Source organism: Phoenix dactylifera, chromosome 4 (genome assembly GCF_009389715.1).
Source record: "Phoenix dactylifera cultivar Barhee BC4 chromosome 4, palm_55x_up_171113_PBpolish2nd_filt_p, whole genome shotgun sequence".
In the NCBI taxonomy this organism is placed as follows: domain Eukaryota; kingdom Viridiplantae; phylum Streptophyta; class Magnoliopsida; order Arecales; family Arecaceae; genus Phoenix; species Phoenix dactylifera.
The window spans coordinates 18,463,998-18,473,667 of NC_052395.1; the positions used below are offsets into that span (position 1 = coordinate 18,463,998).

Sequence of the window (9,670 nt, forward strand, 5' to 3'; positions counted from 1 at the left end):
AACTCGGCTGGTGTAGTATATTGGTCTCTAAGACTTGTCATCTTCTCGAACTAGGACCAAGCTCACGGCTACCGGGGAGACGGCCAAATATAGATAGAGGAGCTCACCCTACTGAGGCTTTGTGAGCAATGGAGGGGAGGCAAGGTGGCGCCTGAGCTCTTCGAAAGCTTGTTGGCATTCTTCGGTCCATGCAAAATTCTTCGGCCGCTTAAAAACCTTTGTTGCCAAAGTTGACAAGCCAAGAGGGGGGGGGGGGTGAATTGGTTTCTCTTAATTTTTACTATATTACTTATGTCAATTGATGACACTACAACAAATGTTGGTTTTTCCGACTAACTTTTCCCGACGCTAGAAGAAAGCGTCGGTAAAGTTTGGCTCAGCGCCAACCTTTCCCGACGCTTTGGGTTAGCGTTGGAAAAGCGAAACAAACAACGACGCTCTAAAGCGTCGTTATAAGTTTGAGAAACAACGACGCTTATAAGCGTCGTTAGAAAACTTAAAACCCCAACACCTCGCTCGATCGGCCCCCTCTTCTCATTTCCTATCTGCAACGACGCTCTAAAGCGTCGTTATAAGTTTAAGAAACAACGACGCTTATAAGCGTCGTTAGAAAACTTAAAACCCCAACACCTCGCTCGATCGGCCCCCTCTCCTCATTTCCTATCTGCGAGCCCTAGCCCCTCTCCTCATTTCCTATCTGCGAGCGCGCCGACTTCCCCGCTGCCGTCGGCCTCTCCTTCTGAGGTAAGCCCTAGCTCGATCGGCCCCCTCTCCTTCTGAGCCCTAATCTCACCTCCATCCCTAGCCCCGATTGGCGATCGAAGACTCCGTTACTCCGCCGCCGTCGACCTTGCCGTCGTCTGAGGTAAGCCTCCTACTCCTCCTTCTCTTCCTTCTCCTCCTCCTCCTCCTCCTCCTCCTCTTTGTTTTCTTCTTGTCTTTAACTCTCGCCCGGCCCCGTCTCCTCATCCTCTGCCGGTCGACGCCCTAGCTGCGCGCCGACATCTCACCTCCATCCCGAGCGAGCCGTAGCTACTCCGCCGCCGTCGACATCGCCGTCGTCTGAGGTAAGTGATCCTCATACTCTCCGTAAAGAAATTTTCGGGTAAATAATTCCAGTTTTCATGTTACTAGCAGAAATTCATTGCTATTTGTATGGTATTTCTGATGATTCTGTCATAATAATGGAGTCTATTTCATTCCTTAGCATCAGGTGGTCTATTTTATCTAATTATTTCATTGACAGTCTGATTTGCGTCATTATTGCTGTTTATATTTCTTGACAATTAATCTTGAAGATAGCATTTGCATAGTATTCCTTGCTTTTGTTTATTACTTTTATTTGCTTTATTTGAAAGCAAAATCCTTGCTACCAAATGCTCCAAAAGTTTTACAATAATAATAATAGTAATAATAAAGGGTTTCATTGTACATGTTGCTCAGTCTTGTCATTTTTTCTTGGATTACAACATAAGCAATACCTCAAGGATTCTTAGATTTATTTCTAAGCTCAAACCCAGTTCATATTGTTCAGGCTTCTAGGTCTTCGGCCCAAGCTCGGTGCTGCGGTCTTTTATTGAGTCAAGGGGCCGCCATATGGAGAAGTCTTCTGGTCTTTAAATAGACTCCTCTGTTTTGGATTTTGAGAGAAAAAAATTGAAGTACAGCAGGAAGATATATAAACATAGAGGAGCCATCTAGTGTTTTTTGGCTGTTAGTGACCAGATTTGATCTGGCTAGAATTTGATTACAAACTTATGTGACACCAAACAGGTCATGGTAATGACTTTAGACTTCATTTTGTAAGTTTGATCAAAATGACGTTTTGGATTCTAACCAAAACCTAGCGTTTATAAAGGCGGGCTGAGCCGATAGGATGAACAGGAGCAGCAATATAGGTGGCAATAATCTTATGATTAAATATTTTAAATTTTATATTTGAAGATAAATATACTTGTATTTTTGATGGTTGCACTCATCTAATTTCTTTTTTTAATTGAAAGCTAAGAAGAGTTAGGTAAGCTAGGTAAAGTGAGTGCATTTATTATACTGGTTGAACATCTAGTTTGTCAAAATGTGAACATTCCACTGGATTTTCCTTATAATTGTAGAGATTTGCATGATTATGAAAAATCCTAAATAGGTTACCTTAGGTTAGGTTGAGTCAGGATAAAAGTAATACCACTTTACTCTCATAAGTTTCTTGTTTTGTAATGCCTGATAGTCATGAGACAATTCAGTTTTCGAATACAAGTTAATGTTAAATAGTATTTCATAAATTACATATGAAACATTTAGCTATATTTTAACATAAGCATTGTGTGTCAAGTGAGAAGCACGTCTGATTTGCTTGATTTAATAGATGGAGACAGACTTGTATCTTTCGAATTTATAATACTTTAGTGTAAACAACTTTAACTCCCCTATCTCTAGCGTTTGATCATCATCATTGCATAACTAATATCTAATTACAATATCTTATTAATGGAGAGGTAGATTTTTCTTTTTTCCCCTGAATCTCTTCTTTCTCATTATTACAATATCTATTTATCCATGCAATAATTTCAATAAGTTCTGTGAAATATTTGATGTCACCATCAATTAGCTATGTAGCAGCTCATTGCATAGGATGTTGATAACTTCCACTCAATCATTCCTTTGATTCCCCTAAAAAGTAATTTGCTTATTTCAATGTTTTGTTTATCTCGAACCATCACATATAATTTGATAATTAACACAATTTATTTTTTAAGAGAGGATAATTATCACAAATTATGCTTCTGCATACCTATATGCATGCTTGTTTCTCTTTAAGACACATATGATAAAAATTTGTAAAATTATCATCAATAAGTTAAGCAGTTGAACCAGTGTGGAAGAAATTAATGTTCAGATCAGCTCAACTGATGTCATGGTTGTTCCTCTTTTATCAGTGCATGTCAATGTCTAGACTAGTTCAAAAATAGTGATAAGTCAGTGCTTCAGCCCCAAACAAGAAAGCCTAGAACAATTTGATTCTATCTATGATTTAACCTCTGATACAGACATCGGTTTACTATAGAGACTATAGAGAGACGTAATCTTTTGAATAGTCGTACTGATCTCAATGTTAATTCTTCCCTCCTGGTGAACACCTAATTATTCCGGATTTTCAGATATCGTAACTTTTTTGCTTATATTGTTGATTGAGTTCTTTATTATGTGTGACTGCATTAACAAAATATTACAAGGATAATAATCATAACAGGAGTATTAAAATTTAGAAAACACATATCCAAGTTATAGACAAATGCAGCTTAATCCTTGAACCAACCTTTTGTCAGCAGCAGCAATGCAAAGAAGCTCATTGGTATCTGCCGAAATCAGTTGTCTTACTCCATCAGACTGCAAAATCTCTTCTTTTAAGAATTTGATGTTCTCGTCTGAAAGTGACCTCCATAAATTAGCACCTTTGGCAATTGTATTTGCAACTTCAAATGCCAGTATTGAAATTTTATTTCCTCGAGATGTAATTCCAGAGATAAATCCACTGCCAGCATTCAAGCACTACAACAATAAAGGATTTTGGCGACTCTATATTGCCGACGCTACAAAAAAGCGTCGGCAAATTTTTTTCTTGCAACGGTAACTGCCGACGCTTGTGGAGAGCGTTGGTAAAAAAACGTTCCGCCGACGCTTTTAAGCGTCGGCGTAGGAAAAAAATACGACGACGCTTATAAGCGTCGTCGGACTTCACTCCTCCCCTCCACAAAACCCCATCGACCCCCTCCCTCCATAGCCCACAGTCCGGTTCTTGAGCTCCAAGAGCCGACCTCCCAAAGATTTCACGGATGGAGGTGGGCTGCCTTCTTCTCTTTCGAACCCTCTCCTCTCCTCTCATTCGCCCTCCTCTCTGTCGCCATTCCTGGCCAGTCCCGTCCTCGCCTCTCCTTAGAGCCTCCTCTTCCCCTCCGCCTATTCCCTCTCCTCCCTCGGCTTATCCTCAGGTACGCAGCCGTACCCTCCTCTCTTCTCCTCTCTCATCTCTCTTCTTCTATAACTTGGTTTCTTTGGTGCGAAGGGGGCTTACAGAGGCCCGAAACCCCGGCGGGATTTGGTAGGCGACTGGGTCTCCAACAACGATGGGTTCGTCCGGAGCTTGCCCATCTTCGTGGGCGGCCTCTCCTTGCTCGCTGTCCTCCTTAACCGCGCCTTCTCCGGCATCGCCCCCGAGTTCTTGAACGACGACGGCGACGAGACGAGGGTTCTGAGCTCCACCGCCCCATCCTCCACTCCCTTCCTTCATCGCCGTCTTTTTTCTAGAATCGAATCAAAGCTGCACACGGTCTCTCTTGGCCTCTCTTTCCCCATCTGTTCTTGTTGTAAGTACTCCAGCTCTAATTTCCCTTCCCCTAGTCGCCACGCTTGATTTTTCTCTCGATCTGTTTGCAATGGAAAGAAAACCTGATGCTCGTTTCCTTCTAATCTCAGGGTTTCTCTCTCTCCTTCGGAGGGAAATTACATGTGCCGAATTGTGGTTTTCGTTCGTTCGGGAGTGATTTCTCTGGAGATGGTTCCGTCTATCATCCGGAAAGGTATATCTTCCAATTGATGCTTCTATGGTTCCTTTTTTTTTCACTTTTCCTTGTATTTGTGGTATTTTGGCACATGGAAAATTTGTAATCTTGTCAGTGTTTCTGTTCTTGGTTTTTGCTTATTGGAATTAGGGTTTGTTTTTGGTTCTTTTTGTTCTTGAACCATTTCGTATATGTTGTATATTGATGCAGTGCACATATTTTAGGGCACGAAAGCAACCATTACCTCGCATTCTTTTCTTTATCATGTTCTTGATGGTTGGTATATCTTTTCCCCTCTGTTCTTGTTTTTTTCTGAATAAAATAAACGTGTTAATTGTCCCCATATGGTGGCCTTCATATCTCAAGCTTAGTAATTAGGGTGGCACTACTTGTAGAGTCAGAATTTGATAAATAAGGTGGGTGAAAAGAGTTTTAAGTGAGTGCATTTTCAAATCAATACTGCATTTTCAGGAAGTGAGTATCAGGAAATCCTTCCCATTTTTTGCAGTGAGTGGAAGCAGTGATGTGGTGAACTTAAGAAGCAAGAGGAAAGGGGTGTTCTGTTGATGTTAAAGAATTTTGACTTCAGTGCTGTTAAGTTGATTCCCATCATGTGTGATTTTTTTTTCTTTCTAACAGTTCAAATGATTTTTCTTATAATACCAAATTTGCCTGGCCAATGATGCAACCTTTAACTGTTGTCTGTGTAAACTTATTTCAGGGTGTTGGTTTGAGAGGGTTGACTAGCAAAAGGCATATGAAGATACTATTGAGATGGATGAGGGAGAGGCAGAAGCTGCGGTTAATCTGTAATCATGATGGATCTCACAAGCAATTCCTCTATACTACCTGGTTTACCAATTCCAAAACCATGCCCCCGAGGCCGAGAAAGGGAACTTCAGAGCCATGACTGAATAGAATTTGAAGAAAGTTCCTATGCAGGCTCTCCAAATCAGTTTTATGATAATTGCAATTGATCATCCTTTCAGCATGTACAACTTGATTTGCAGTATCAGAAAATATTATTGCTGCTGCCGTATCCATCAAATGGCCAAGTTAAATTATTGGTAGAGGATGATTTCTGTACATCCTTTTTTTTTGCTTGTTCAGAATAATTTAAATCTTGTTCTCTACATAGAAAGTCATCAGAAGGACTCTTTCATTACCTTTTGATTTTCTCAAAGTACGTTGAAGATGACTCTCCAAACAGGTATTTTCAGTTCAGTAGGCAGATCTTAGAAAGCCTAGGCTTTGGCTCTTCCACCAAAAGAAAAAAAAGAAAATGTCACATCTCTAACATTGTGTGGGATGCTGTGATGAAGCTGAAGACACCAAGGCAGTATATTTGAGACAACAGATATCCTGATGCTTGTTTATGAGTATCTTGTATTACTTCGTGCTTCTATATAGAACCAATTGTTAGTAGAAAGATAATGCATCCAATTGTTTGTCATCTTTTTAAAATCACGAATTTTTTTTTTAAAAAAATTATATTCTAACGACGCTTTAAAGCGTCGTTAAAATCACGAAATTTTTTTTTAAAAAAATAATATTCTAACGACGCTTTAAAGCGTCGTTAAAATCACGAATTTTTTTTTAAAAAAAAATAATATTCTAACGACGCTTTAAATTTTAACGACGCTTTAAAGCGTCGCTAATTTCCGACGCTTTTGAAAGCGTCGGAAAATATTTTTTCCACTGTAGCATAGGCGACGCTTTACCGACGCTTAGGAAAGCGTCGGGATGGTTTTTACCGATGCTTAAAAGCGTCGCTAAAGGCCAAAAAAAGCGTCGCTAATGCCCAATTTTCTTATAGTGAAGTTTGACATGCTACTTCCAAGGGTTTCTTGTCATTATTTTCTGCCAAATGTTGGAATTACTGAAACCCTGGAACCACCTTTTGCATGGTTGTTGGACTTCAAAGGGTTTGAACCTGTGAAAGCTTAATAGTTTGGTTTCGGCTCTGGCTTTGTGTTTAAACCTTGCTTTTGCTTGTACTTGTGCTGATGAATTTGAAGTGAATATAAACCTTGGTTCAACCATCTAATTTGGGTTACATCTTCAAGCATAGGCAGAAGCAGACATAATACTGGAATACTTATTTCTGAAGTCATTACTTTCTATGTTCCTGCTAATAATGTACAAGGTGCTGGAAGGACATTCAACTTTGTTTGATTAATTTATGGAGGGTGTCTGCCTGAATTCTCTAGTTGATCATGAAATGACATTATTATTGCACAAAAATCTCTAGAAAACTTTAGGAGGCAGAGAAGTGTGTGTGTATGTACATACATACATACATAAAGAAGTGTTGGGTTGGGTACATACATACATACACAAAGAGGTGTTGGGTTGGGTTAGAAATATATGTTAGGATTATCAATACCAGGTAAGCTGTGCAAGGCAGAAATGATCATGGAAGCAGTATTATGATTTTTCACTTCTTTAAGTCATAGCCTTATGTAAAACTCCTTGGGCCACGGACCTGAAATCCCTCATTGAAAATATGCAAAGCTATGATGGAGGTAGCTTGACATCAAGAGTAGATGGCAAACAAGTATTGATAAAGAAGATAATCCGTATTCAGGGAATGTGCACTGCCTTCCAGATGTTAGAAAATCTATACAGCCTTATTACTACTAGTAAATGAGTCCCATTATTCATTCATCTTTTACTGCTATACACTTATATCCGTTGCTATGTATTAAATATGACAAGTGAAGGCATTTTTCTCTATCAAGAGTTGCTTCCATGCTGTGAAAATACTATTCAGATTTTACATTTGGATTCTGGAGGCGATTGGATTATTAGTGTGATATTCAAACTGTGCCAGGCGTTGAATTTTGCAACATAGTATGGCATGTAGGAAGCAATACATGTTACATGACCGGGTAGCTGAAATTGGTTTGGAGCTTGTGACTTATTTCATGCTATAGTTGTCTAAGAGCAATTCAGTAGGCAGGGATAGCATCAGATTTGGTGATGTTGTTCTGTGCTTTTTTTTTCATGGATGTTTTTACTTTATGTGCATATCTTCGTAGTAATCTGGCTTGAAGTTTGAGCAGCCAGCAAGTTCATCTATAAATTGTCGTAAAGCATGGATTTGGATTGGGATTGCTGGTGCATCATCGAGGAGCTGCCATGAACTTAAAGAGTTACCTAGAAAACTTTAAAAATCCAGGCTGCGATTCTTGCTGCTACTTTGAAAGTGGTGTCATCACACTACTCCCAAATCATACCACTTTACCAGTAAGGCTACTCTGAATTTGGACTTGTATCTCCTATTATTAGTCTTCTTCTTGAAGATAATTAAGTCAGCATTTATAAAGTTTGTCTACACTCAATCTGAAAAATAAATAAATATAAACAAGAAAGAGAACAGGGATTTTGATAATGGATTTGTGGGTGAACCACATGTTTTAGCAAATCTAATAGTTATGCTGCATCATATATAAACATTACTCACGCATAGATTGTTCAGAAACCCTGGTATATTATGTTTGTCCCATACATATGTGCAATGAGTTCTGGTTTCATCGCATATTAGTTCTCCCACAAATCAACAGCTTTAAGTGTGTTTCCTATCTTCACCTCTAAATGTTTTTTGGCATCAGATTCATAGCTCCTGTTTGCAATTAGAACTCCATATCTTACTATTCTGTATCAGGATAATGCTCGTGTGTTTGCATTGACAGTCGGTCTCTGCTCCAAGTAAGGTTTGCATGCGACATTTAAATTTTTCAAACTTCCAACAGGTGCTTAGTGACTCATTATTGTTGCAGGCTGGGGAACTGGTCATGTATTTAAAATCTGTTGCTTTAAGAGCTAATATTTGGACCAGCTTAGATGATCATGTAGAAGTAATGTACTTTTAATATTTATTAATTGTGAGAGAATAAGGAGTTTGGTGCGGGAATACAATATAATTGAGAAGACTATCTTAAATATTCTCAATTCAGAAGAGGATGGTGGCAGTTATAAGAATATTAAAAGTAATGTACTTTTAATATTTAACTAATATTGATTCTTTTTTGTGCATACTAGATTACAATATGCCGCGAGAAAAACGTTTCAGAAATATTGAGTTTCAGCACACATCCGTGGGATCTACTTCTGATCGTTCCCAGCAGCCCGATGAGCCCCATACTCAGTCCGGGTCCCAGTCTGAGCATGCCCCACCTGCTGATCGTCCAGACACGGATGATATGGACGTCCTGGGTAATTTGATTTATAGTTTTTATATTAATTTCTCTTACAATCTAACTATTTTAAATCATTTACCTTTAATGGACTTGTTATTTTATAGATGGACTGGGGAGAGTGAGGAGAACACGAGGGCCCACTCGAGCACGGGACGTATGGAGCCTACCTGAGGATGAGAAGATTGTCGTCCATTGCAACGAACTGGGGCAGCCCATCAAGAATGCTGCTAGCATTTTATCCACTTTTTTAAGATCAGTTGCGCGGAAGGGACAATTGTGTCTGCTCAACTATACGAAATGGAATGAAATGCTTCCTTCGTATAAGATTGAGCTTCTTAGAATTGTTGAGGTAAAGAATTGAAGTTGCTTACTATTTTCAATTATTTTTTGATTTAACATTGATATAATATTTTTGACTTTGATGTAGACAAAGTTTGTCCTTCCTGCAAATAGCCATGATTGGGTGCTGAAGTCCATCAACCGCAAATGGAAAGAATATAAGGCAAAGCTAAAGGCGGATTGGAAGCACGAGGGCATGACTGAAGAGGAGGTGGCCCGTGTTTGTCCTCCAGATGTAATCTCTCATCAGTGGAGGGAGCTTGTCCACTACTGGTTTTCCGAGAGAGCTCAGGTTGTGTATATTTTTTCAATACCTTAGATTATATTTAATATTATTATAGATTAGAAATTTATACATTGTATAAATTACATTGTTTATTGTTTTTCGGAGAAGACATATTCCAATATTGGTAGAGCTGCTCGAGCATCGCAGACTGTTCCTCACACTTCAGGCTCCATGAGTTATGCGAGGCGTAGAGCTGAATTCGTAAGTTTTTTTGAAACTCTTTAAATTTATCTTAAATTATTCTATCATATAGCATGTATACTCGGTAAATATACTTTTTGTTGTAG

General features: G+C 39.1%; 1 long non-coding RNA gene across 1 annotated transcript; it reads left to right on the forward strand.

The window, feature by feature from the left end:
• The first annotated feature begins 3,892 nt into the window (after window positions 1-3,892).
• LOC120110526 lies at window positions 3,893-4,599 on the forward strand. The gene is made up of 3 exons (XR_005511618.1): window positions 3,893-3,986; window positions 4,061-4,361; window positions 4,471-4,599. It is a non-coding gene; the product is annotated as an uncharacterized LOC120110526 (long non-coding RNA).
• Window positions 4,600-9,670: the final 5,071 nt, after the last annotated feature.